Genomic DNA, 8,895 nt, shown 5'->3' on the forward strand with positions numbered 1-8,895 from the left:
TGCTTAGCGTATATTTTATTCATCATTATTGTTCATATCCATATCATATTTCTTCTTGCTAGATCAAATTGATCAACATAATTTTAATTAGCTTTTAATTAGGATTAGATTAGCATAAGACCCTAATCACCCCCCCCCTCTAGGGTCTAACAATTGGTATCAGAGCTTGGTGCTCTTTGATTTAAGGACTAACCGTCTTGAGTTAAAGATCTAAGTTATTGTATTTGTGCTAATCTAATTTTGATTACATTGTGCTTCTTGTATTTTATCTCTATGGATATGAATGATTCATCTTGCTTAGGATATGCTATTAATATTGCTCCTCGTTTGGATATTTTTCCCTATGCTCAATGGCGTATTAGATTCAAACTTTTCGTTCAATCTAATCAATTTGATTTATGGGAAATTATTGAGGATGCCTATGTTGTTCCCATCTTGAAAAAATCCAAATGGTGTGAAAATGACAAAAGATTGTTTAACATGAATAAGCTTTTGTTAGAATTTTTGATTAACGCTTTTCACTCATCGTTTTCTAACAAATTTGCTAATTTTGATAGTGCTACGCTTTATGGAAACTTATTGAAGCACATGAAGGAAAATTGGAGGCTATTCAACAAGCGTTGGAAAATCCCGCTTTGAGTTCTAAGGAAGCCTCATCTCCATATACAATACCACTAGGTGATAACCCTAGTGAGGTATGCGATAACGATGATATTATTACTTTTGATGAACTTGCTCTTGAGTTTGAAAAATTACACAATTGCTATATTGATGTAAAGAGTAAGTATGTTAATATGAAATCCACTCATGAAACACTAGCTACTAAGTTTAATTTTATTGCAAATGAAAATATAATTCTTAAAGAATGCAATGAAAATTTGAAAATTGAAAATGCTAGTTTGCTTCATGAAAAACGTGATGCTATGTTAGAAGTAGATAAGTTGAAATCTATGATGAAAAATCTTGTTTATTCTACTTCTAGTAGCAATGCTTGTATGCACAATGATGAGTTGAATCAAATGAGAAAACGAATATCTACCTTAGATTCAACACTAAACACTTGTATTGCTAATAATAAAAAGCTTATGGACTTATGTGCAAAGTTTAATGTTAATTCTTCTAAGAAACCTATTCACTATTCACATATGTATGACAAAATTCACAAATATTCTATTTGCGGTCTTAAAGGTCATTTAGCTCAATTTTGTCATAATGCACCAAAAATTGACAAACCTATTCATGATTGTGCATCCCATCAAGCCTCTTCATCACATACACATGTACACACACATAGTGCAAATCATAAACATGCTCATGTGTATAAATGTGATTATTATGGTCGTTTTGGTCATTTGGCCATGTTTTGTTTCGATTTGAAAAGAAATTCTCGTTTGCAAAATAATTACAAAGAAAAATCTATTTTTACAAATGAACCATGTGTATTCCATTTCGGTCAACGTAAACCATTCAAACCTCTACATTCCACAAATTGCAATCGTATGGGTCATGTGTACAATTTTTTTTTTGATCGTATCAGTGCACAAAATGCGTCCAAACGGGTTCATAACCCTAGGGCCTTGGATTTAAATGATAGGGGTCATGTCCCAAGTTCTAGTAGCACCAAAATGATTTGGGTACCAAAATGATTTTTACATTATTTTTTTGTTTTGTTTTGTTTTTATTTTGAATAATTGGGTTTTGAGCTTTGAATGACAAATTGTATTCTTTATGTTAAAATAAATTATTTGTATGATTTTATAATTAAAAACACTTATATATATATCTTATAAAACTTTTAGTATTTTATAAAACAAATTTCCAAAAGGTCTAAATTGAAAAATCTCTCAAAACAAATTTTCTACATTAACTGCTCTTTATTTTCTCAGGGTCGACCGACCCGGTCGACCGACAAAGTCTCTGTAAGTTGTTTCGGTCGACCGCGTCGGTCGACCAACAGATTTATCGGATTTCGGTTTTTATTGGATACTTGTTTCGAACCTGATATCATCTCCACCATTGATCCAGCTATTGAATTGATCCCAACCTTTCCTTCAGCCCCTCAAAGACCCAACTCCTCACTGTCTTCCCCATTTCAAAATTTTTCCCAAATCCGCTCATTTTCCCCACGGCCGCCTGCCTCTGTCATCCGCCGATCTCAAATCGGTTCTTCCCCATTAATTTCATCTGGGTTTTTGCTAGGTAATCACTCTCTCAACTCTTGATCTCTTTTCTTTAATTAAATGATTATTATTCTGGATCTAGGGTTTCTTTTTAGGGCAGTTTTTTTAATTTACTCAAAATCTCTTTTTGTTGTTTCCAGGGGTGTATAATTTCTATCATATCTCATATCTGATCATAATCCTAATCTATTATGCCTCCTAAAAAGAGATCTAAACCTGAGTCTAGTTTATCCTCTACAAAAGCTTCTCATTATGAGGATTTTCTGTTATTTAAATCTCTTGTTAAGAAATATAGAGAATTATGCAAATTGAAAATCATTCCAACCAGATATATCAAATTCAATCACTTAGCCATGTATGACACTCTCACAATTCTGCATGATGTTGGGTTGGCTAGGTTGTTAGATGAGGAACAAAAAGTTCCTTATTATCCTTTTCTAGTCTATCTATTTTATGCCAACCTATCTGTGTCATCTTCTGCTGATGGTCGTCAGACCATTAATACATCTGTTAAAAATGTTGAAATATCCTTTTCTACCAACGAACTTGCGGGGATTCTAAAAATCCTAACAGGTGATGTTGACCTCATGTCTGTTGAGCTTGGTGATCCAGCTGTAAACCAACTCATGTTTAAGCCCGGTTGCTCCTATCCTATGAATAACAATTCTCTCAATCCAAATGCCAAACTCATTGCTAGAATTATTGCTCATAATTTGATTCCTAAAACCGGTAGTTTCGATCACTTTGCTTCTGACAAGATAAATACTGTGTATGCCATATTTGCCAAAATAAAAGTAGATTGGGCAACTGTTTTTCTCAATAATATGGCTTCAAAAGTAGATTGGGCAACTGTTTTTCTCAATAATATGGCTTCAAAGCATGTCAAATTTCTACCCTTTGGCTCATTTATCACTCTTATTCTTCAACACTTCGGTGTTAATCTCACCAATGACCCAAAATTGAATCTAAGAAGGATTTCTTTGATAGGGTTTCTCTTTCCAGAATGCAGATTTCCTTTTCTGATCCTGTTGTGCCATCATCCTCTCGGTCTAGAGCTTCCACCTCTTCTTCTTCTGATATTTGTGACCGTCTGGATCGTCTTGAGACTTAGTTCTCAAGTGTTCAGAAGTAGGTCTCAACTATCCAGAGGGATGTTAGGACCATTCTTTCCTATTAGCGTCAGTCTCTCGGGATTCCGGATCCCTCTTCTAGCTCTGAGTCTGATTCTGAGGAGGGCCCTGCTGATTTATCAGGATCTTCTGATGGTGATGGTGATGGTGATGGTGATGATTGATCTTGCTGATTATTGGAGTTCTTTTAAGTGATCTCTATGCTTATGGTGTTGTTTCTTTTTGAGTTAGAAAACTTGATATCTATATTTTCAGTTTGAGTGTAATAACTCTACATTAGTGTGGAACCATGTGACCTTTTATGTATGGTTTGTTATCTTGTGGAACAATCTATGTTTATGCAAAACTATGTAGTTTCTAATGCTTATGTGATGATTTGTGACTTATTGTGTTTATTTTATTTCTTCTATGATCAATGCATAGTTGAACAATATTCATGTTTTTGGTGTGTGGAAAATAAGTTGCTAATAATGAGTTCTTTGTTTTATATACTGTTTATGATGTTTAGTTTGCTTAGCTCGTTTACATACTCTTTAGTGTCATTTATTCTATTTGACAGGGGGAGCTTTTGGCATACATTTTTTTGTGCTTATAAGCAGGGGGAGCATTGCTCCTATCTTTCATTTTTCCCTTTTTGATGTTGTCAAAGGGGGGGAAAAATCCACATATAGCTTATATAGCTCATATACTTATTCATACTCATATATGGTTTATGTGATCATTCATGTATGATTTGTCTATGTTTGGCTTATATGTGGGTTATCAGTTTACATTTCATATTCATGTATAAATTGTTTGCCATCATCAAAAAGGGGGAGATAGTTGACCCTATAGTTTTAATGATGATTTGGCAAACAATTTATTACTAATAAGTTCTCTAGTATTTTATGTTTATGTATCTTTTTTTTAGGTATTTCAACACACTTCAGTCAAGCGTTAAAGATTCAAGTTTATATGTGTGGATTTACCTAGGTATATGTTCAGTTTACTTACATATATTATATGATTATATCTAAGCTCAATATATGTACACGTAACACGATTTTTGACGTTTTCTATCATATAAATGATTTTTTATCAAACGTTGTTACAATAACTTTTATCTCATGATTACAGCTCTTTCATACTTCATTATATACATGTAATACATGCTCAATATATATATACATATTTACAAGCTTCATGTCAATTTTCATGTTCACGAAAAACATGTTTTCTGAACACTTTTCAAAAACAGGGAGTTTTCACAAACGAAAATTGATTTTCCAAAAATTCCTTTTCAAACATGTTTATTTCATCATTTAGAAACTTTTCCCAAAGTTTCACTATTTTTTGATTTGATTTGATATTTTTAATGTATTTTTAAAACAGCACCAAAACCTGTCAATATGCCATACGTCAGTTTACGGTTGACCGGTGCGGTCGACCGACAGTTGTTTTTTTCCTGAGCTGCTCGCGGTCGACCGCACCGGTCGACCGAGAGACTTTCTGGTTGACCAAAATCTCCGTCGGTCGACCGCCAACTTTAAATTGATTTTCTTTGGGTTTTTGAGCTTCGCGGTCGACCGGACTGGTCGACCGCCGAACTGACAGAACTTTTACAACGGCTAGTTTTCTGTACCTGTTTTCAAATTAGTTTTTTTGGTCTTTTACTTACATTTTGCTGTTGTATTGGGGTGCTATATATACCCCATTGCTGCTCTTCCTCAATATAACCAAGAAATCCAAGTTTGGTGTTTAACAAAATATTAATTGTGTTTAAGAGCTATTTAAAGTTGATTTCATCAATCTGTTTACAAGAGAAGTTTTTCTACAATAAGAAGTGGCTTTCAAATCATATTGGAATCATCTCTACTATTCTTCTTGTTTGAGAAGTCTTCTAAACTCTTATATAGCTTGTTATTTTATTTTTATTTCATTTAGCTATATTTATTGAGTTTCATTCACTGTTATCACACACACTCGTTGAGCTTAATATTTTCATACCATATAGTGTGGGTTGTAGAGTGTGATTTAGTGAGTGTGAGCTTCATTGTGTTCTCACTTGTTATTTGAGAACAAATCATTGTATTTAACTTTTATTTGTGAGAATCACTTGTAATACACTTGTACACCGAGACACGGGTGTGGGGCGAGACACGGGGTCGAATCCAATAGGAGTGGCGTTGATTGACGAACCTAGGAGATGTAGTAATCGAGCACTTGAGGAGGACACGGGGTAGGTTCCTACACTTAGTGTGTAAAGTGTGATTACATAGTGTTTGTGTAGTGTGAGAGTTTTCGGTGATCTTGTAAACTGAGTGTGTAGAAGTTCCGGCTTCCAAACCGGATTGTGATAGTGGATATCTCCTCGAGGTGAGGAGCGGCGACGTAGGTCGTGGTGACCGAACCTCATAAACATATCGTGTGTTTGTGTTTTGCATAGCGTATATTTTATTCATCATTATTGTTCATATCCATATCATATTTCTTCTTGCTAGATCAAATTGATTAACATAATTTTAATTAGCTTTTAATTGGGATTAGATTAGCATAAGACCCTAATCACCCCCCTCTAGGGTCTAACAGCCCCATGCCTAGCTACGGACAGCCCTCCCCGATGTCGTTGCCGTCGTTGAACAGTTCCTTGCTAGAGTTCCTTCCGACGTCGTGCTCCACCACATCCGATCCGACTCAAACTGCCACAGTCGATTCATTTGACGAACACCGAGGCAAGATCCTGATCCTCATTTAGTTTCGTTCCAAGTCTTATATTTTTCGTAGATTATTTATGTGCAAGATCCCACTCTCCCTATTTCGTCGTTGAATATTTACATTATTATGAATTATTTGCATAGTTAAATTATGACTTATTTATCTGCGAGGGTTGTTTGGTGAATAATATTGATTTAAATAATAGATATGTGATAAATAGTGTTTTTGAAATAATTATAATAAGTTAAAAGAATTTAATTTGGTAATGGATTTATTTTAGAGAATTTATAATATTTAAAAGGATTTGTTTTGAGAAAAAGAATTATTTTAGATTAATAATGAGAAATAATTTTTAAAGAAATTTATTTTGGAAAATGAATTATTTTAGATTAATTGTTAAGAGAAATAATTTAAAATAAATTAATTTAGAAAAAGATTATTTTCTGAATTATGTAGATGTTGTTTATGATCTATAATTCTTAATTTTGATTAATTATTATGTCATGATATTATTGTACATGATTAGTTGCATTGATTGTTCCTTGCTGTGTTTGAGAATCATTAGGAGTTTATGATTATAGTGACCTATGTGACATGAATAATTCTTAGAGGTTTGTGTGTCGTTGACTTAGAAATACAAGAGATGTTGGGATGAGAAAGTCTATGTTCATATGATCGGATATGACTGTTGATATATCTTCCAGTCTTACACTAGTGGATCGGCGTCGCAATTGGGGTTGGTTTGTTGAGTCACTGTGGATCTGTGTCGCCGCTGGGACTGGTTGGTTGGGTCAAAGTAGATCGGTGTCGCTACTTTGGTTCATGAATTTATTTGATTAGATGCACGTAGGGGATATGAGAACAGTCAGTTATCCGATAATATGAGCATTGACTCTGTGTGAGATGTGAACCAGTGACTTGTCATAGAATGGCTAGTTACATGACTTGTTACTTAGACAATTGTGCATTCTTGTGAGATACGGACCAGTTGTATTTCTTCTCATACATAGATCGGAATTAATATTTAATTATATACAATTGAGACATATGGTATATACATGAGGGTTTCTTTGTTTGGATTATTTCGCTCGACGTACTATGTCTTGAATTGTAGATTTTTAAGTATTAATTCTATGTAGTTGTATGATATTGTTTCTTGGATGATTTCTGATCGCTAGCAGCATGATCCACTTGTTACTTGGTTGATTTTTCTTGGATTCTTCTGATCATTTTATTTTAGTAGTGGATTGCATTTTGATTTTGTTGGATTTCCAGTTGCACGTTCTTTTATCATTTATGTTATCGTATCATTTCCATTTGGTTTTCGTTCGCTCTATTTGTTTTGTGGGGTCTTGTTGTGTGCCATGCATGCTGACATACACTTGTTTTCTCTGGTATACATCAGACTTAGAGGAAGAACAGGTCCAGCTTAGAGATACACTAGAGCCAGGATATTCTCAGTAGGAGTGCCCTGTAGACGGAGCAGAAGAAGTCGAAGCTTAGTTATTGGTCCTCAGTTTTCTTTTGTACTACCTTCCATTTCTATTTGATCAGTGTATTTTATATTCTTTAGTATTTCATTTAGATAGTTTTTGTATAAGGGTATATTTAACCCGTATTATTATGTCTTGGATGATATTCATTTGTGATATGTATTATTTTATTCTGTTGTTTATTATATTCTTGCTATCTGTGATCGGGGACGTGTGACTTCGCATTGTATTTATTTCTAGACGTTTAGCATATTAGGTTAAGGAGAAATAATTATTTTTATTTATTCTCCTTAATCTAATACGTCGCGGGCTTGTTCATATTCCGATTCCCGGATTTTTTGGGAAGCGGTGCGTGATAATTACTCTCAATGATGAGCTACAGACTTTACTGCTATTATGTTCTTTACAAGACAGTTGGGAGACACTAGTTATGATAGTCAGCAAGCAACTCCAGATGGTGTATTATCGATGGGTATGGTTACTAGTAGTTTATTCAATTAGGACACTCAGAGGAAGTCTACCAATACAAATAACTCACATGCACTTGTCACGGAGAACAGGGGCAGGAGTAGGTACAGAGACTAGTCAAGAGGTCGTGGCACATCCAAGAACAGATCAAAGTCTAAGGGGAGAGGTTGTTATTATTGTGAGAAGTCAGGTCGTATGAAGAAGAATTGTTGGGCATTGAAGAAAAAGAAAGCTGGGAACAAAGATGAAAAGAATGATGAGAAGAAGAAAGCTGATAGTGATACTACAGCTACGCAGGAGCAGGTACAGGGACCAGTCAAGAGGTCGTGGCACATCCAAGGACAGATCAAAGTCTAAAGGGAGATGTTGTTATTATTGTGAGAAATCAGGTCATATACAGAAGAATTGTTGGGCATTTAAGCAAAAGCAAGCTAGGAACAAAGATGAAAAGAAAGATGAGAAGAAGAGAGCTGATTGTGACACCACAGCTACATTGTCTAAGATCGATGTTATTTTATTTGCAAAGAAGAAGACCGTATGCTTGTTACTAGTAAGAGTTATGAGTGGATAGTGGATACAGGAGCTACATTTCATGCTACCTCTAATCGAGACCTTTTCATGTCATATAAAGGGGGTGACTTTGACAATGTGAAGATGAGCAATACTAGCTACTCGAAGATTGTGGGGCTTGGTGATATACACTTGTAGATAGATACCGGATGCACATTGGTCTTAAAGAATGCACGGCATGTTCTCAATTTATCGCTCAACTTAATTTTAGGTTTTACTTTGGACCGAATGGGATATGAAATTCAATTTGGTAGAGAAAAATGTAAAATCACCAAAGGCTCTATTGTGGTGGCTAGATGAAGTATATATTGTAATTTATATAAGACTCAAGCAAAGGCTTCATATGATTCTTTAAGCGTG

The sequence above is a fragment of the Asparagus officinalis genome, chromosome 10 (genome assembly GCF_001876935.1).
Source record: "Asparagus officinalis chromosome 10, Aspof.V1, whole genome shotgun sequence".
NCBI classification, from domain to species: domain Eukaryota; kingdom Viridiplantae; phylum Streptophyta; class Magnoliopsida; order Asparagales; family Asparagaceae; genus Asparagus; species Asparagus officinalis.